This window comes from Narcine bancroftii, chromosome 6 (genome assembly GCF_036971445.1).
Source record: "Narcine bancroftii isolate sNarBan1 chromosome 6, sNarBan1.hap1, whole genome shotgun sequence".
Lineage (NCBI taxonomy): Eukaryota > Metazoa > Chordata > Chondrichthyes > Torpediniformes > Narcinidae > Narcine > Narcine bancroftii.
In genome coordinates, this window is record NC_091474.1 from 217,584,883 (window position 1) to 217,606,680 (window position 21,798).

Genomic DNA, 21,798 nt, shown 5'->3' on the forward strand with positions numbered 1-21,798 from the left:
TCAACATTTTGAATCAAAAACTACCATCTCAACAAAAATCAACCTGCACAGATGCTGCTGAACCCATTGAGATCATGTAACATACACTTTGAGGAGGTTCCTGACACTGTTGTCTGTCAGCAAATATGATTAAGTCTGAATCTTCAGACTAGAAAGTGCAGTGAAAATATTTATGGAAATTACAAAGGTTCGGGTGTGGTTCTGCAGCTGGGCCTCATCTTGTAACCCTCTTTCTGTTCCTAATATTAAATTTAAATTCCAGATTCACCTTTCATTGACCATTTGCCATTTTATATTCCACAATTAGATTATTACCCAGACACTTCTTTGCCAGACCAAAGGGCCCAATTGGGGAAATGTGTTTCAAATCGCTAGCAGTAAATCACAAAAATCACAAAATCACAAAAAAGACACCGTGGTTGAAGTAAAACAACAAAATGCTGGAGAAACCCAGCAGATCAAACAGTGTCATTTATGTCGCAAATGGGAAATACATAACTGATGTTTTGGACTTGACAAAAGGATGGTGGGGGTTAAAAAGGTGGGAAAAGTTAGGAGATGATAGGGGGAGAAAGAAGGGAGGGGACAGCAGCAAACAAGGGGAGGAGAGATGGCTGGGTGGAGGGGAAAGGGAAGGGATGAACTGTAAATGCTGGAAAGGGGGGTGGGAATAAAAGGTTATCAGGTAAACAGAAAGAGAGGTCGATGTTAATGTTGTCTGACTAGAGAGTGCCCAGATAGAAATTAATGTGTTTTTACTCTAAACTACAGGGGGTCAGGATGGGATAGTACATAAGGCCATGGACAAATATGTGAGTATGGGACTGTGACTCAGAGTTGGCTACTGGGAGGACTCTGTTGTAGTGGAGGGAGGGAAGGTGCTCAGCGAAGTGATCTCCCAATTTGCGATCAGCCTCTCTGATGTAGAGAAGGTCACAAAGGGAGCACCGGATGCAGTAAATCAGTCCTGAGGATACACAAGTGAAGTGTTGCTTCACTTGAAAGGCCTGTTTGGGGCCCCAGACTGTGGTGAGGGAGGAGTGTGGGTGCATGTGTTGTACCTTCTGCAGCCAGAAGGGAAGGTGCCGGGGGTGGGGGGGAGGCAATAGGTGGGGTGGAATGGGTGCATGAGGGAATCACAGAGGGAGCAGCCACTATGGAAGAGGAGAAGGGAAAAGTGGTCTAGTGGTGTGATCCTGTAGTCAGTGCCTTAATTCTAGGAGATAATGTGTTGGAGGCTGGTGGAGTGGTAGTTGAGGATGAGGGGAATTCTGGGGATAGAGTGGGTCAGGGCAGATGAGCAGGAAATGGGGAGAAAATGCAGGTGAGGGCTGAGGGGAAGCCACGATTTTGGAAGAAGGCAAACATCTCAAGATCTGGATGGGAAGGCCTTTTATTGGGAACAGATGCAGCAGGAACTGAGAAATTGAGAGAGACAGATGGAATCCTTGCAGGGACTGGGTGTGAGGACATGTAGGCAAGGTAGTGGTGGGAGTTAACTGGTTTGTATATATGTCACTGGAAAGCTTGTCTCTCAAGATGGAGACAGAGAGATCCAGAAAGGGGAGAATGTTGTCAGAGATGGGCCAGGTGAATTTGAGATCAGGGTGGAAGTTGGCCATGAAGTGGATGAAGTTGGCAAGCTTATCACAGGTGTATGAGGCAGCCCTGATGTAGTCATCGATCTACTGGAGGAGGAGTTGAGGGGTCTTGCCTGTGTAGGCTTGTAGCATGGATTGCTCCACAAAAGCCCATGTACAGGCAAGTGTTACTGGGACCCATGCAGGTACTCATGGCTATTCCTTTAATTTGGAGGAAGTGAGAAGAGTTAAAGGAGAAGTTTTTTAAAGTGAGGACAAGTCCTGCCAGGTGGAGGAGGCTGGAGGTAGAGGGGGACTGGTCAGGCCTTTGGTCCAGAAAGAAGCAAAGTGCTTTCTTACCTTCTGAATGAGGGATGGAGTTATAAAAGGATTGGATATCCATCATGAAAATGAGGCAGTTCAGTTTGGGGAAAATGAAGTCATTGATGAGATAGAGGGTATATGAGATGTCATGGATGTAGGTGGGGAGGTATTGGACCAGGAGAGAAAAGATAGAATCAAGGTAAGATGCAGGAGGTGGGGCAGGAGCAGGCAGAAACAATGGGTCTACCTTGATGGTTGGGTTTGTGTATCTTGGGTAGAAAGTAGAAAGTGCCATTGTAGGGTTGGGAGACAATGAGGTTGGCGGCTGTGGGAGGGAGGGTGGTGACCAGAGGTGATGAGATTGGAGATGGTGTTAGTCAGTGGCTTCATTAGCTGTGGTGGGGTCTTGTGGGAAGGGTAGTTAGGATGAGGTGTCTGAGAGCTGCCGATTGGCCTCAGTAGTTAGATGTTAGTGCGCCAGACCACAACAACACCAACCTTATCTATGGGTCTGATGGTGAGTTTGGGATTGTGGCAGGGAGAATGAAGGGAAGGGCGTTCAGTGGGGGTAAGATATGAGAGGGAGGGGTGGTAAATTTGAGGTAGTCAATGTCTCAGCGGCAGTTGGAAATATAAAGGTCCAGAGCAGGCAGATGCCCAGAGCGAGGTGTCCAGGAGGAGGAAGAAAGCTTGACACAGGAGAAAGGATCTTGGGTGGGGTTTGAGATTCACAGTCATGTAAGTAAGCCTGGAGGCAGAGACGACAGAAGAAGAGTTCTTCATAACACCGTTCACAGAACTGTTTTATTCCAATTGCTTGCATTAGACGAGCGTGAGAACATAGGTTTCCTGTGTCTCTCTCTCTCTCTTTCTCCCATGCACACACACGTGCACACACACATGTGCACACACACACACATGTGCACACACACATGTGCACACACACACACACACACACACACACACGCACGCGCACACACACACACACTCAAAAGGTTGACGACCTTGGCCACAGACTACCTTCACCACTGCCCTCTGCTGGACAGTCCTTATCCCTTTCATCCCTCATCTTGGACATTCTTACCTCTCACACCAGGTTGCTGTGACTCTGCCACTCCTGTCCTCTTGTCCTCCATCCTCAGTCCCTCTCCACTACTTACACTGGTTCGTCCTCCTCTCCTGTAACCTGCCTGCCCCATTCCTTCTTTTTCTGCAGCAGGTACCCATTCCCAGCTCTGACTCTCAGCCCTCCTTACCTTTTTTCTCCCATCTTCCCTACCCCACCCTCAACCATTCCCCATGGCCTTTCTAGCCCTCAGATAAACCATGGCAGGTATGGTTAGTGCAACTCTATTACTGCAGCAGAGACTGGAGTTCAAATCTGGCGCTGTCTTTAAGGTGTTTGTACATTGACTCTGTGTCTGCATGGCCTTTCTCCAGGTGCTCCAGTTTTCTCCCACCTGCCAAAATAGTTTGTAGGTTAATTGGGTGTAATTGCGTAGCACAGATTTCATGGCCAGACAGAATTCGACCATGCTGGATTGTTAACATAAAATGAATTCTGACATTGATCTTATCCATTGCCTGGGTGAGGCTAAACGTAAACTTAAGGAACAGCACATCATATTCATCTTAGGCAACATTAAACACTCTGGAATGAACATTGACTTTTGCAAATTAAGGTAACCCCAGCTCTATCTGGTTCCACTTTTCTATTTATAACCATATAACCATATAACCGTTTAACAGAAACAGGCCATGCCAGCCCTATGAGTCCATGCTGGTTCACTTGAACAACTCTACTAGCTCCCTGCTCCCACTCCCGCTCTCTGCCCATAACCCTCCAACCCCCTCACATTCATGTACACATCGAACCTTTTCTTAAATGACAGAAGGGACCCTGCTGCAACTATCTCTTCTGCAAGATCATTCCATTCTGCCACCACTCACTGAGTGAAAAAGCATCCTCTAATATTTATCCTAAAGTTTTGCCCCCTTACCCTTGTTCCAACCTCCCCTGCCCTCAGGGGAAAGAGTCTATTTATGTCCAGTCTATCTATTCCCTTTATAATTTTAAATACCTCTATCAAATCCCCTCTCAACCGTCTACATTCCAATGCATAAAGTCCCAGTCTCCTTAATCTTTCTCCATGCTCTAGATGCTGTAAGCCAGGCAACATCTTTGTAAATCTTCTCGGCACCCTCTCCACCTTATCTATATCCTTTCTATAATTTGAGATCAGAACTGAACACAATACTCCGAACTTGGCCTCACCAATGCCTTAAATAGTCGCAGCATCACTTCCCAGCTTCTATACGCTATGCTATGATTTATGAAGGCCAGCATACCAGATGCCTTCTTAACCACCCTGTTCTCATGGGAATCCACCTTCAAGGAACTCTGTACCATAACCACCAAATCCCTTTGTTCCTCTGCGTACCTCAATGCTCTCCCCTTAACTGCATATGTCTTATTTTGTTTATTTTCCCCCAAAATGCTGCACTTTGCACTTGTTTACATTAAATTCCATCTGCCATCTTTCAGCCCACGCTTCCAAACAAACCAAATCCTTCTGTAATCCAAGAAAACCTTCCTCACTATCCACCACTCCCCCTATTTTTGTATTGTCTGCATATTTGCTTACTCAGTTAACCACCCCCTCCTCCAAATCATTAATATAAATGATAAACAAGAGACCCAGCACTGATCCTTGAGGCACCCCGCTTGTCACAAGCCTCCAACATGACAGACAGTTGTCCACCATGACTCTCTGCTGTCTATCTTCCGCCCATCTCTGAACCCATGTCACTATCTCTCTATTAATTCCTAGTGACTGAACCTTCCTTACTAACCTTACATGCGGAACATTATCAAAAGCCTTACTAAAATCCAAATAGATCACGTCAACCGCCCTACCTTCTTCCACTTTTTTTGTCACCTCCTCAAAAAACTCAACAAGGTTTGTCAAACATGACTTTCCCTTTACAAACCCATGCTGGGTGCCCCTAATTAATCCCTGCCTATCTAGATATGTGTATATATTATCTCGAATAATATCCTCCATAACTTTCCCCACAATCGAGGTCAAACTTACTGGGCGATAATTACTTGACCTGTACCTTATGCCTTTTTTAAACAACGGAATGACATTTGCAACCCTCCAATCCCATGGCATCACACACTCCTCCATTGATCATTGAAAAATCACTGACAGAGCCCTTGCTATTTGCTCCCTGACCTCCCTTAATGTCCTGGGAAAAATCCCATCTGAACCAGGAGACTTATCCACCTTTATTGAGCCTAGAAGCTCCAAAACACTCACTTTACCAATCCCTATTCTCTCCATAACTAAGCCATTTGCCTCACTTATCTCATATAGCCGAATGACGCTTTCCCTCGTGAATACAGATGAGAAAAAAATTGTTCAATATCTCGCCCATCTCATAAGGTTCCTTACATAGTCCACCGGTCCCATCCTTTTACTGTTCACATATTTGTAAAAACCCTTAGGATTTACTTTCACCTTATTAGCTATGGACTCCTCATACCTTATTTTTGCCTTTCTAATTTCCCTCTTAAGTTTCTTCCTACAACCTAAGTAACAATCATACATCTCTTCAATCCTCTGTTTCTTATATTTTGCATAGGCCTCCCTCTTGTCCCAAACCAACTTCCTAATTTTTCTAGAAAACCATAGCTCCCTTAAACTTTTGGTCTTTCCTTTCGGCCAAACTGGAAAATAAGGATCCTATAATCTCAATGCCCTCCAATTTTCCTCTACATCCTTTCCAGCAAAAATATCAGCCCACACAACTCTCTGCAAATCCCTTCCCATTCTTAATTTTCTCTCTAATCTTCCCGCCCTCCAGTGGTCTCTCCATCTCGCCCACCTGCTGTCTAATAACCAATCATCTCTTAGCCCCTCTGCAACTTCTTTCCAACCCCACCACTGCCTTTTTCCTCCTTGATACACTTGATATCACCCCTTCCTACTTTTGTCTCAAAGGCTTGACTGATTATTTTTCTCCATGGATCTTGTCTGACCCATTGAGTCTCTCATTTATTCACTCAGAGTTCCAACATCTGCAGTGTTCCATTTCTCTACACTATTACTATCCTCCGCCAATGATGGTTTGCAGGGTAACTGAAGATGATGTCCTCTTTTAGGCAGCCAGGTAAAGAAAGTAGGTCCAGGAATGCTGTCATGGGGAGCAGGCCAGGAAAGACAGTCCAAGCAAGGAAAGCTAGCATGGTTAGAGGGCGGACATTCAAACTCACCCTTGATCTTTCCCACCATGAGCTCTCCCTCTGCTAAACCACATCCACTATTCGATGATAGATTGCAATATTACAAGTGACAATTGCCTTGAAATGCCAGGGTTTCTCAATTCTATTGTAGAGATTTTAGAGGATTAATACTGTATTTGATTGTAAAAGAAGAGAATGCTGCTCATTTAAAATACACCTCTTCAGGGCTGTTTTTATAAAACCCTTAAAAATTAACATTGCATTGAGAGACCAAGACTTTGGGTAAATACATGAATTGAGATAGTTATCTAGTGAAGGGACTTAGCACTTGAAGGAAAACTCAGAACTAAGGAGATCATTTCAAATCGAGACCTAAGACGGCTAATTATAAAACAGAATTTCAGCTAGGAAAGTGGGCTTTAGAAATTCTCCAAGGTAAAATTAAAACAGAGATTCTGAAATAACAAGTGCTATCAGATGTGAAAAGGAAAGAGAACATTGATAGTAAAGAGGGTTTGCTGCTGTCAAGAGGAAAGTGGGTATCTGGTCAAATATTCAACGTATTTCTTCTATTTTAAATTATATACAGGTTTCGCTCGAGGATTTCAGGTGAACAATTATCTACTCAACAGAAAGCAATAAACTGCAGGTGCTCAAAATTGGAAATAAAACAGAAAATACTGGAAACTTTCAGCAAGTTGACAACATCTATGGAAAGAGAAACAATATTCATGTTCCAAGTTATTAATGTTTCCTCAATTCTGATGAAAGGTCATTGACCTGAAATATGAGCTACTTTTCCAAGATTATGCTGTTCTGATGACCGTTTCCAACATTTTCTGTTTTATTTCAATGACGCGCTACGGAATAATGAGACGGCAGTCAAGAGGTTCATTCCAAAACTCAATGCTTTATTGTTTTCTCACTGAGTGCTTTCAAACGCATTCCCTGTTCTCGCTGCTGGGAACCAGAAATTGTGTCGCTGACTGGCAGCTATCCATACATCCCCTTGAGGGGAATAGGATGATGCCCAGGCCATCTTGGTATAGGCTCCTCTAACCACGGGCGTGTTACAATCGGAGCTGGCTTGCCTGAACACCAAACGCGTTGATCACCACAATCTTTCAAATATACTCTGAGACGTTTCTTTGATAAACATATGCTTAGTGATTTGTAGAATTTTGGATGAATGCTTTGACTTGTAAGATTTCTAATCATTTTTATTCATACTTTTCTTCCGAATTTTGAATGACAGGACAGCAAGATGCGAAGGAAAAGAAAAATAAATAAAACAGGATGAATCAGCTCCAAACAAACAATAAAGAGTTGATAGCAAGAGTGCATGGAAGATTTGCTTTTATTGGAACAGCAAGAGACAGAAATTCCTCAGAAGGGAATTGTGATGTTCAAATTATTCCACTATCAGTAAGACAAATTGATATATCATGTCTGGAACGAGAAAAGAAAAACAAAATCAAAAATAAAACTAGAAACTAATAATTTGGGAAGATGAAAATACAAATAGATTAAACGTTAACACAGAGTGCCTGGGGGGATAAAAGAAAACTGCTCATCTAGAACCAATTCTATTGCCAATACAGTGTTGGTTGATAACATTCTTGCCTCTGGCTCAGGCTGCGTTGGATTCAGAACATTAGAACTCGTACCAATTTCCCACCCTTGGCTTACCTTTTGAATACATAAGTTCATAAAAACATGACAAATTGGAGGAGGATTAGGCCATCCCACCCATTACCCCTGCTCTGCCATTCAATTAAATCATGTTTGATCTGATGAAAGGCTCATCTCCACCTGTCTGCCTTTTCCCAATATCCCTTAATTCCCCTACTATATTAATATCTATCCAACCTTGTCTTAAATATATTTACTAAGGTAGCCACCACTGCTTCAATGGGCAGCAAATTCCATAGAGTCACCACCTTCTTCATCATTGTCCTAAATCTACTACACCAGATCTCGAGGCGATGTCTCCTAGTTCGTCTTCCCCACCAACGGAAAACTTTTACCTACCTCTCTGTTATCTATGCCTTTCATAATTTTATGTTTCTACAAGATCTCCTCTCGTTCTTCTAAATTCCAGCGAGTAATTGATTGAGAAGAGAAGATAAATGTCTTTTTTGCAGTTGAAATTCACCTGCTTGCGTTCTTACTGAGGTTTCTCGTTGGAGGAAATGATGAGGATACTCAAGCTTATAACAATGAGTGAAGGTGGCCAATGTACGGAGTTGGGCTTATGGTTCTATATTCCACTCTTTTGGAACAGAGTGCTGCATTATTTAACATTTTACTTTATGGAATCCAACATGGGTCCCAGTGCAAGAGCCACTCTGTGAATCTGCTATTGCATGAGTAATAAAAAAGCAAATGTGCTCTCCTTCCTTCTGTCCTCATGTTCTCTCTGCCATCCCTTTCCTTTCACCTCTGTTCTTCTTCCTCTCTCCCGTGGTGTTTATCATATGTGCACGTTAATTTTGCTAGGAATCCCTCTTAGAGGGTAGTTTTTCAGCTCTCTTTTCTCTGCCTGACTGGCTGAGAGAGGAAACACATCAGAGACTATCACATGGACAGATGATTGCAAACCATCATTGGTAAAATAAAACCTGGTCGACTGAGACACTGGGAACAGGAAAGGAATGATTCTTCCTGAAAAATAATGCAAACTTTTTTTCCCAGTGCTTTACTGGTGAATTTTGAAGAGCAAATGCATATCTTTCATTTTAATTTAGAGATACAACATTATACATATTTTATTTTAAATCTAGAGAAACAACATGGTAACAGGCCCCTAAAGCCCTTGAACCAGTGACCCCCAAAAACACCAATTCACCTACTGTAGGAGACCGAGTGACTGCATGATTAGATGGGCCAAATCATCGCCCCAGTCATCCAACATAAGATGGCATGGGGCCCCCTATCCCTTCCAAGGAGAAGCCCACTTTTGGCAACACGTGTTGCCCAGGGGTCAGTGCGACTTCCTTGTTACGTTCCACTAGATGGAGATTGATGGCGTGGCGCACTGACGCCACTTCCTAAGACCACCACACCCCTCACAGGATGTGGGCAGTCTCCTTGATCAGCGTAAGGAATTGAAAATAAAGTTCAGTTACTGGTTCAGCTCGTGCTGTGTGGACGTCTTTCATTTTGGTAGCACTGCCTTTAGCAGATCTCAAACGCGACAAAGTGCAGGATGCTACTACCACTACAGCCGCAACGGCTGTAACCAATGCTGCAGGCATGCATTTGCTGCCCTTCTGGGCAAATCAGCCCAGGAATTGGTGACAACTGGCCAAGTCACATTTCCAGATCAGAGACATTGTCTCGGAGGATACTAAGTTCTGGCATGTCGTCAGTGCCCTGGATACTGCAAAAGTAAATTCCTTTGTGGAAAATCCTCCCGTGGAGTGTAAGTATGAACAATTCCACATTTCCTCCTCGATTCTGACATGAACTCACCATCTGCATCCTGAATATGCAAGGCCTGGACAATAGGAACCCCTGAGGTCATGCATGAAATGGTGGCCTTAGCAGACGTGTATGCAAATTGTCGGTTGTCGAGGTCCAGTTCCTGTCCAAGCTGTCGGTGCACGTTTCCTCGGCAATATCGGACATGGATTTCAGTGCCACACACCTGGTAGCCAAAGAAGCAGAGAGACCTTTCCACATCCCGCCACAGAGCTCATATGTGTGCAACCGATCTACGCCATCGCCGCCATTGGTTCAACTCTGCCTGTCAGGCCCTCCAGCAGTAGCTGCGACCCAACTGCAACATAATGAGTGCTCAGACAAACAGAGCAATTACTGTTTCTACCATCGCAGATTGGACTGTAACACCCGGCAGTGTGCCCCTCCATGCTCCTATCCAGGGCTGCTAGATCTTTTCCAAGGTGGACCTCGTCAAAGGGTTGTAGTAATGTAATGTATTATGCTGACTGCTTGTTGCTTCCGAATGTGGTGTCTTGCGAACAGGGTATTCTGAGGCATATCATAATAGACTCTAAGAAGATTCACTGCGTTCTGATAGTCAGCTATCTCTCTGACCATGGAGTAGGGGCCACGAAATAGTCCATTTTCTCTGCACCTTGCACGACGTTGTTCTTTCACATGTATGCTTCAAAACACTGGAGCCAGTGGTGGAACTTTTCTCTGGCTCAGGTGGCATCTTGATCTATCTCGAGTCTTCCAGGTTTCAGGGAAGTATCCATAACTTTCTTGTTAATAAAATTGATATGCCATAAGCAAGACCAGACTTGTATCAGGGTTAACCCTAACCCTAACCCTAACCCTAACCCTAACCCTAACCCTAACCCTAACCCTAACCCTAACCCTAACCCTAACCCTAACCCTAACCCTATGGGCTTTTATTAACAAAAGAAGCCACCTCTAATGACCAGTGGGATAAGTTGCACCATCTGTTATACCAGTAGGGCGGAGCCAATCTAGAGTCATAACCAATAGCAAGCAGTCAGCATAATACAAGGATACCATCAGATTCTGGTGCATCCTAACAACAACCCAAAAATGACCATTATTACACCTTTTGGTCTTTTTGAGTTATTTTGGACGCCTTTCGGTCTAAAGAACGGAACCCAGATGTTTCAGCGTCTCATAGACTTGGTTGGCAGGGACCTCAACTTCATCTTCGTCTATCTGGATGACATCCTCATTGCCAGCCCTGATGCCAGAACACACAGGACACAGCTGCCTCACCTTTTCGACTGGTTGCAGGAGGTTGGACTCACAGTCAACCTAGCTAAGTGCCAGTTTGGCCTGGAAACTATCGATTTCCTGGGACACCATCTCAGGATAAGGTGGAAGCCATCCGATGCTTTCCCAGGCCTAGCACAAATCAAAGGCCTACAAGTATTCCCAGGGATGGTGACCTTCTATCATTGTTTCCTTCTGGGAGTGGCTAACCTCATGCAACCCCCATTCGACCTCATCAAACTTGGCGACAAGGCATTCCAGCGGATGCATGAAACTGTTGAAGCATTGCAGGCAACCAAATGGCACTGGCAGACGCCACGTCTTTGGCCCATCCAGACTCTTCTTCTCCCCGATCCTTACAACAGATGCATTGGACATAGCGGTCGGTGCAGTGGGTCGATGAACAGTGGTCCCCCCTGGCTTTCTTAAGCAAACATCTTCGGACACCAGAACTCAAGTATAGTGTGTTCGACCGTGAACAGTTGGCCCTATACCTGGCAATACGATATTTCTGCTACATGTTAGAAGGAAGGGTTTTTGTTGCCTACACAGACCACAAACCACTCACCCGTGCATTCAGCAAGGTTTTGGACACGTGGTCAGCAAGATAACCTCTTGACACCTCTCCAAAATTTCAGAGTACACAACAGACATTCGCCGGGTTGCAGGCAAATCTAATGTGGTAGTCGATGCACTATCCAGACCACCCATTGCCACTACCTCAGGAGAACTCGATGTTGCTCAGCTGGCCATAGACCATGCAGAGAATGTAGACATCCAGACTTACCAGACAGCCATCACCAGCCTGAAGGTTAGCAATTTCTGTCCTTTACCGGGGAGCCCGACTTTACTGTGTGACATGCCTACAGGCTTCCCCAGACTCATCCTACCCGTGACCTGGTGATGACGGGTGTTCGACCAAATACTTGGTCTGTCACATCCTTCCATAAGGTCCACGGTCCACTTCAGTGACAAGTTTGTGTGGCACGGCCTCTGCCACGATCCAACACTGTGGACTAAGATTTGATTGGACTGCCAACACTCCAAAGTGCACAGACACACCATTGCCCCTCTGCAGAGTTTTGACCTAGCACAGCTCCATTTGGACCATGTGCACATGGATATTGTTGGCCCACTCCCTGTGAGCCAAAGTATATGGTCTTTTACCCATTGGTTGGAAGCAATACCCCTGCCCACATGTGACACAGAAACTTGTGCCAGAGCTTTCTTGTCCATTTGTGTTGCCTGCTTTAGAGTCCCTCATCACCAAGGGGCCCAGTTCATGTCCTTGCTCTGGGCCAACCTAGCCAAGTTCTGTGACAGCCAATTGCACAACTCCACGGCCTACCATCCTCAGGCAAATGGCCTCATTGAACATTTTCACCACCACTTGAAAGCAGCCCTGAAAGCTCAATTATAAGGCTCTAATTGGATGGACAAACTCCATGGGTGCTGTTAGGAATTTACACAAATTCGCAAAGAAGACCTACCAGTGTCGTCAGCTGAGATGGTGTACGGCTCCCTGATTATCATCCCAGGGGACATTCACTTCAACCCTCTTGGCCCACAACCTAGTGCTCTAGATGTCCTCCAGCAATTGAGGGAACAAATGGGAAGTCAGAAACTTCCGCCACCTTCCTGACTCAGCTCTCCACCTTGCCACGTCGTGGCAAATCTGCAGTCCACCAAATTCAATTTTGTGCAGCGAGGACAGCATGGGACACCCTCACAATGCCCCTACAAAGGCCCATTCTAGGTGTTGCAGTACAACAGAATCGTTTTCACCTCAAGGCAGCGCATCTGGACTCAAACCAGCCTGCCTCGGATCCCCAGGTCAGACACAGATGCTGCCCGCCGAATCGCCTCCTTGGTCATCCGTCACAAAGCTGTGTGCTGCTGGCGGGGAGTGACGACATGATGCACTTACATCACTTCCTAAGGCCAGTGCACCCCTCACAGGAAGTGGGTGGCCTGCTCGGGCAGCGCGAGGAATTCAAAATAAAGTTCAGTTACCGGTTCGCCTCGTGCTGTGTGGACGATTCTCATTTTGGTAGTGCTGCCGTTAGCAGAGGCTGCATTACAATCCCTTAACATTTTTGCAAAGTGGGAGGAAATCGGAGCACCCAGAGAAAATCCATGCAAACATGAGGAGAGCATTCAAACTCCTCACAGACAGATTTGAATCCGGGTCGTTGACGCTGTAATGGTACTGCATTAACTGCCATGCAATGTATGCGATGTCGATAAAGAAGCTCTGACTTTTGTTTTAATCTCTTTATTTTGTTGGGGTTACTGGTTTTACACTTTGAAAGGGAAACTGGTCTCACTTGCTCAACGTCAGGCACGTGAATTAAACAATGAGATAATGAACGGGCCCACTCGATAAATTAGAAAGGCCAGAAATGAACATAACACTACAGAAGCTTTGATCAATCAATACAAAGTCAAAAGGTCCTTAAAATGCTGGCAAGTTCATTGTTCCTCTGTTCAGTGCACTAATTCAGGTAGTTGAGGTATGCGAGAATCTCACTGAAGGATGAAAGAGTTGTGGGGATTATTGTGAAGGGACCATTGTGAGAGGTGGCACGGTTAGTTTAGTGGCTAGTTCAGGGTTATTACACTGTCACTGACCTGGGTTCAAATATGCTTCACTCTGTAAGGAATTTGTATGTATTGTCTATGACTGTGTGGGTGCTCTGGTTTCCTCCCACAGTCTAAAGGCACACGGGGTTAGTGTGTTAATTGTTTATGTGGGTGTAATTGGGCAGCCAAGGGTCTGTTACCAAGCTGTAACTCTAAATTAAAAAAAAAATATATATATATTTGTTCAATGCAGAGTTTAATGGTGAATATTAAGGAACTCTATCCTTATTCTGTCTAGGTGGAGAGTGGGTGAGAACACAAAACTTGGAGATTTGCTATCTAACATCATTAGACTGTTACAACAGCTAAACTGAAGCTTAAGCAAGACTAAGATTGTCTCCACTTCCGAAAGGAAGAAGTACATGGGAATGAAAACATGCATCATCAGAAACATCTTCACCGCTTCGTCTGAACTTTATCACTGTAACATTATACTCTGCAATTTTCTTTATTTTGCACAACCTATTTGACTCAAGGACAGTTTGACTTGCCTGGATACCTTCACTGTATCTTTTTTGCTAGACATGTTTCTGGAGTATGTCTGCCCTCAGGTTTGATAACTCCTTTACACTTTACATCAACTGGAATGTTGGAATGACAGCTCCAGTTATCTATGTGAGTGAATTTTAATGACACAAGGATCATAGTTTCAACAATTGGGCCACTGAAACCTGGACATATGTCAGCTATCATATATCATCTCTCAGAGCACTCAGATGTCCCTGGTGTCATGCACTCTTGTCTGGCAATTCAAAGGTTCTACTTACATTCCTGCAGCACAAGGGAAATGCATCTGACTAAGATCAAGCTATATGATCCAGGGTTCTGTCTTTCAATTCGCACTTGGATTTTATTTTCACATCTGTAAGATAAGTTTCTCAGGCAATGTGAAATAATGGGCTGATGCATTATGACCTGTTCATTTAAAGTATAAGACTGGACAATGAATATTTTGCTTCCTGAACTTTATGGACTTTGGGCTGCTGACCACAAAAAGTCCATTTAACATTTTCATTTCATATGTTGTTGTTTTTAGATGTGTCATTTATTTTTTTGTGATTTCCTGTCTATTCAAGCCTACAAAACCATAAAGTGGAACATGCCATTGAAATTCATTTTCAGCTTTTGCATTTGGATTTCTTCCCTGCTGATCTGTGATGACCAAAGTGAAAGGTTTCACCAGGACACTGTGACCATGGAAAAGCGGTATCAAGGGAACTGGAATCCATCAATGCTGCCCGTCTGACACGATAGGCTTCGGATGCTGAACACAAATGAAAGTCAGCGGCAAAACATTTTTAGGTCAGTTGAACTAACACAAAGTGCCAGCATCATTATGCAATTACACATACTAAGTTCAATAAAAGTTACTTTAATGTTTCTCCAATTCCCTTCATAATAAAGCAAATATGAAATTATCTTTGTGTTCAGTTTGAAGATGTCTATCATAATACCCTTCTTTTCAGGGATCAAACCTTTTGGAGAGAAAAAAAAAACAGTTTGTCTAGTGTAATCGAACAATTGACTATGACTGGACCAAAAGATTCTTGTAGATGTAGTTAATAAGTATGTAGATGCAGAAAAACTGGAGCAACACACAACGTGCTGAAGGATTGCACTGGGTCAAGTTTGTATCTGAAGAGAGGAAGTGTTAAAAATTTGGCGCATATTAAGAAGGATTAACCACCAAAGCATGGCAGGATTTAATCCAGAAAGCAATGGGTAACAGGGGAGGAGATTGCTGGGATTCAGACACAGATATTTGCATCATTGCTAGCTTCAGATGATGTATCAGAAGACTGGAAGAAAGCCAATGCTCTTTCCTTATTCAAATATGCAAAGTTGCCTTGAAAATAAAATCCAAGTGCGAATTGCAAGACTGAACCCTGGATCATATAGCTTGATCTTAGTCAGATGCATTTCCCTTGCTGCAGGAATGTAAGTGGAACCTTTGAATTGCCAGACAAGAGTGCATGACACCAGGGACATCTGAGTGCTCTGAGAGATGATATATGATAGCTGACATATGTCCAGGATTCAGTGGCCCAATTGTTGAAACTATGATTCTTGTGTCATTAAAATTCACTCACTATAGCCTAGTGAACCTTACATCATTAATGGGATCACTTCTGGATAAAAATCTTAAATTTAAATGTAGACATACATCATGGTAACAGGTCCTTTCAGCTCATGAGCCCATTCTGCCCAATTACACTCAATTGACCTACACCCCAAATACATTTTTAAGCATGGGAGGATACCAGAGCATCAGGAGGAAATCCAAACACAAGGAGAACATACAAACTCCAAACAGACAGCACCAGATTTAAACCCCTGGTCCCGATCGATGGTGTTATAATAGTATCACACTAACCACTAAGCTGCACTGCCTTGAGTTCAGGATTTACATTTATTTGGAAAGATAGCGACTGATTAGAAGGAGTCATGTGGTTTAGGCATATAGGAAATCCTGCCTCACAACTCTGATTGAAGAGGTAACAAGGAAAATTGATGAAGGCAGGGTGCTGGACATGATATTTGTCCACTGAGTAAGTATTTTGACATGGTAGGCTATTCCAGAAACTGAACACATATGGGTTCTGAGCAAAATTGGCAAATCCGATCCAGTTACTGCTCTTTGGGACTTCAGATATTGGTGGGGACCTGAGGACTGTTGATGTATAGAGAAACCTTGGGGTTTAAGTTCATTAATCCCTGAAAATGACACACACAGATGCAAATGTTGTTGAAGAAGGAATTACACTTATTTGTTTTCACAGGTCAAAGCTTTAAGTATAGTATTTTGTGTTATATTACATTATTACACACATGTCAAACTCTGGCCCGCGGGCCAAATTTGGCCCGCGATATAATTATATTTGGCCCGCAAGATCATATTAAATATATATTAGAGTTGGCCCACTGGCCGCCGTGCCAGTATAGCGCATGCACACTGAAGGTGAAAATGAAGCCGCCGGAGGTGTGGAAGGATCTCAGAGTCCCGAATCCCGGGGATCGGAGCACCGCACTCAGCCCGCCCGGCTCCCGGACACACAGACGCGGCTGGAGTTGAGGACCATCCTCGCTGGGTCTGCACTTCAGCGGCGACGCCGGACCGAACATCTCGTTGGCGATGCCTTCCCCCTCGCTCCGTGCGCGGTGGACCCTGCCTCCCGCTCCTTTTGTTGGAGACAAGCCCGGCGCCGTGAGATCGCAGTTTAATCCCTCTCCAGCCACGGGAGGGGGGTGGGAGCAACGCGCTCTTCTCAGCCAATTCCTCCACCGCCCCGGACGCCAGCGTTTCAACGGGGGGTTCGGGTGCCTTCGTCAGGCGACTGACCTGTTGGTCCAAGACAAGGGGAGAGCGTACAAACTCCACACATTCAGCACCTGAACTCGGGTGAACGTGGAGCTGCGACCCCACATTCCACATCAGGACTGTGTGTAAGATTGGGAGCAGTGAGACGGAAGCTTATTTTGTTCCTGTGATTTAAGCCTTTCTTGGGATGGGGGGGGGGTCCTTCTCTGACCACTTGCCTAACAATTAATCTAATCAGATGTGGAGTTACCACAATACAACAGTTTTCAACCTTTTTCTTTCCACTCACGTCCCTGTGCCATTGGTGCTCTGTGATTAGTAAGGGATTGCTTAAGGTGGTCTGTGGGTGGGAAGAAAAAGTTTGAAGACCACTGCTTTAATCATCCCTCATTGACTCGTCATGTGCACGGTTTCAGAACGCTAAAGGAAATGGGCCAATGACAATTTTTCTCAAGCAAAATTTTTCAGTAACAATTGGGTCTAGAGCAGTGATTCTCACCCTTTCCTTCCCACTCACCTCCCACCTTAAGCAATCCCTTACTAATTACAGAATTCCAATGGCATAGGGCACACATGTCAAACTCTGGCCCGCGGGCCAAATTTGGCCCGCGATATAATTATATTTGGCCCGCAAGATCATTTCAAAAATGTATTAGAGGTGGCCCGCTGGCTGACACGCCAGTATAGCGCATGCACAGTAATACAACAAATCCCAGAATGCATTAGCATCAGCCCGCTAATCGCCCCCACCTCCTCTGTTTACGTTGCAGGGTCTCACTGTGGACTCTGGTTTTGGGGCCTGGCCGGTGTCAGGGGAAGCCAAGGCCGCTTCCCAGCACCCGGAACCGGAGGCCTCAGGCCTGACCTTGCCAGGACCGTTGCCCACTCCCCCTCCCTGCTGCAGGCTGACCCGCGACTCACGGTGACGGGGCCGCTGATCCGCCGAGATGCCGCCCTGCAGCGAGAGCCGATGCCCCCGCACTGTCATTGTCCAACCCGATCGCCCGCAAACCCCGCCCTCCCGCACACAGGCCTGAGTAAGGATTATGAACTTTAATCTCAGGATAAAACGATCTTCCAATAGGTTCATGTCACAGTGATAAATATATTCCTGGTTAAAAATGGTCCTGCACCTGGATACAAGCTCGTTAGGCATAAAACTTGAAAAGTGTGTAAATCAAAGGATATCTGTACCAATGGAAAAAAGGGCATGGCAAATAACCCTGCTAGAGTTCATGCCCACAATCAGTCACCCATTTGATTGTTTCAGGAATCATGTTATTCTCCCACATTCTCAATAGCCCTCAGATTTTACTATTCGACAGCACACTAGCAACATTTGACAAATCCTCTATAGAGAAATATTATTTATTGAATATTTTATTTCTCATTTGTTAATGCTTCTGGAAAGAGTTTATCCAAAACTATTGTTAAACATTTATTTTAATATGTTGAAAGAAGAGAAAACATGCAGATGTTGTTAAAAATTTTCAATAAATATTTAGTTCGGCCCTTGACTTAGTCCAAGTTTTTAATTTTGGCCCTCCGTGAATTTGAGTTTGACACCCCTGCATTATTACATTAAATGCTATACTTTAAGTATAACATTTTGCAGCTGTACAAAGCATAAGTTAGACTGCCCTTGAAATATTGTGCACAATTATGGTCACCACACTGCAGGAATGATGCAGTAGCATTTGAAGGAGTGTAGAAAAAACTCACCAGGATTGGAGGATGGAAAATGTACTTCCCTTGATCCAGAGATGTAATAGGGGAATCCTGGGAATAATAAACCAGTGAGTTTGTTGTCAGTGGTGGCCAAACTATTGAAGAGGTTTCCTCAGAAAAGGGATTGTGAGAATTTGGAGAAGCATAGTCTTATCAGGAATAGTCAGCATGGCTTTGAAAGGGTCAAGTCGTGCCTCCAATCCTAATTATGAGGAGGGTACAAAGGAAATTGATTAAAGTAGTGTGATGGATGTAGTGTACATTGGTTCACTAAAGCATTTGACAAGTTTCCCCATCTAACAAAGAAAATTTAGTTGCATGGACTTAGAATGGGCTTCCCCACAGAAGGGAAATAATAGCAGTAGATAAAACATATTCTGCCTGGAAGACAGTGACAAGTTGCGTGGCGCAGGGATCTGTACTGGGACCCCTGTCTTTGTGATTTTTATACATGGCTTTGGTTGATGTGGATGGTGGGTTAGGAAATTTACAAATGACATGAAAGTTGGAGGTGCTATGGATAGTGAAGAAAGTTGCCACAGGTTACACCCAGATATAGACAGGCACTTTGAGTCTAGAAGTGGCAGACGGAGTCCAGTCTAGAAAAGTGTGAAGTAATGCATTTTGGAAAATTGAACTTGAAGATGGAGTACAAAATTTATAGCAGGATTTGCAACAGTGTGGAGGAACTCTTGGGTCCAAGTCAAAAGGTCCCTAAAGTTTTCTACACCAGTTGAAAAGAAGGTGTTTTGTGTGCTGGCCTTCATTATTAAGGGGATTGAGTTCAAGAACTGTGATAAAATGTTGCAGATCTCCAACACTCCAGTTAGACTCTAATTGGCATGGACAAGAAGGACCTTAAGTCCGTTTCTAAGGTGTACTACGTTTGCGATTCTGTGCTAAGCCTCAAACAGACCTGAGATTAATGGATTTCTGATTTTGACAGCATTGATGGATATGGAGATCCTTTAATGCTAGTGTAGTTTTACAGAACAGACTTTATGGACCAAGTGACCTGCTTTTGCTCCTTTGTCTTGTGATCTTGTGATGAAAGTGGATAGAGTATAAATATTAATCATGATAAATGGCAAGGCCACCTTTTTGCTTTTAATTCTTACATTGCTTTTTTCACTTCTTGTATCAAGCCATATTCTAGTGAAAATAAACTCCAGACACTGGGGATGAAGTCATAGTAAAGATGTTACTAAATAAATAAAGAGGCTGCTACTGTGCATTAAAATACACACGTAAAAAAAAACTTTGTCAGATGGGAAGATCAGGAGCAAAAGATAGGAGACTGTGCATTTAGTGTATGGGTATGCCTCAGGATATTACAACACTGAAACCAGAAGTGTGAATGTCAATGGAAAACTATGGATAAAATAATGTGATGGATGTTCTTTGCCTCCTCTCAGATCATCCAACAGGATTCAGCTTGAGGAAACATAAAAAGGGCCAACGATGGAGTGAGTAGATGAAATCTGACAGAGGTGTACAGGATGATGAGAGACATTGATCATATGAATGGCCAATGGCTTATTTTTCCCCAAAGCTGAAATAGCTAACATGAGGGAGCATGGTTTTAAGATGCTTGGGAGTATATGGTGGGGGGGAGGGGGGGAAATGTAAGAGGTACATTTATTAAAGAGAGTGTAGTGGTGCAAGGACTGCTCTGTCAGCTACGGTCAAAGAGGACGATACAATACGATCTTTCAACAGACTGTTAAATAGATACATGGAACAATCAATTTGAGAAAAAATGGAGGGTTATGCAGTAGGGAAAATTTAGACAGTTGTGTGTGTCAACACAACACTGTGGGCCAAAGTGCCTGTCCTGTGCTGTAGATTTCTATGTTCCATATTCTATCCTGTTGGTTGGTATTTAAAAAATCTTCTGCTTAGATGACAACAGGCAAACTCCACTTTTGCTGCAGTCTCCAACGTGATGCAGTCAATTCAGTTGAACAAATCACTTCACTTGCTCAAGAGATAAATATTTCTGTCATGTTACAGGAATTTTGACAACTGAGAACTAGAAAGTGAACACATACACTATGCCGGATGAAACTTCAGAAATCTTCAGAATTAATGAGTTCTATATTCCACAACGTTGCCTTGTATTGAAATATTTGTCTGTCCCATTTCTAGTTTGGCAGTGATGTGTGTTCGGTAGTAATGGGTCTGTAACTTTAATGTAATGAAAGCTTGTCACTTCATTTTCATATAAATGTAGGCTATTAGTTCATTGCATGATCTTTAATGCAGGCCTTTGATTAATAATGAGTGGTTCTCAGTTTGATTGCACTGAACTAAACAGTAGCAATTTGGCTGATTGAGGCATACTCATTTAATACATTAGTTCATCTGGCTTAGTCTCAAAATGGTTTCATAATGTTATCTTTGAACATTAGTCACCCTCAGAGTACTCAAACTTTCTAAATATGACAAAAAAGCTAAGATTCTGAATATAATATTGTGGTCATAGAATTATACAGCATGGAAACACACATTTTGGCCCAAATCATGCATGCAATTAAGCTCCCTTACTGAGCTAGGTCCACTTAGCTGCATTTAACCCATATCCCTCTCAATCTTTCTTGTCCATGAACATATCCATGTTATATTGTGGCAAAGTATATAGAAATGTTTTTGGGAGATAAATTTGGAAAGGTTTGTGAGAGTAGGCCACATACAAACACTTTAAAACAGATCTTATTTGAAATACTGGAGTTCTGCTAATGCTCGACATAGTAGCTTCTCACACCTTTTGCAAGAGCTTTGAAAAGTGCTCAAGAGACTTCACTAATAGATTGTTGTTTACCAAAGGCAACAAATGAAAGAGAATGCTGGAGCTGCTGCTGTCTGGAAGGAGAGCTTGTGGTTTTGCAAGCAGAAAGAGTCAAATAGGCTTTCTCTCAGAGAGAGAGAGACCGCGAGAGAGAGAGAGAGACAGAGACAGAGACAGAGACAGAGAGATAGAGACAGAGACGGTGATCACTTGTAGAGTGTTATAGCTAGCAAGAGCAGCTAGAACTAGAACAGGACTATCTGGGAAGAAGCCCCATTTTGAAAGACGGCCTGGTCAAAGCCCTTGAGGTTCATGCAAGAGGAGAGGACTTGCTGTCTAATGTTTCACTTGGAATAAGTGAAACAAAAAGGAACTCTGTGGTGACCTGAAAGAAAGAGGTTATCATCTGGAGAACCCTGAAAGGGGCAAGTTTCATCAGCAA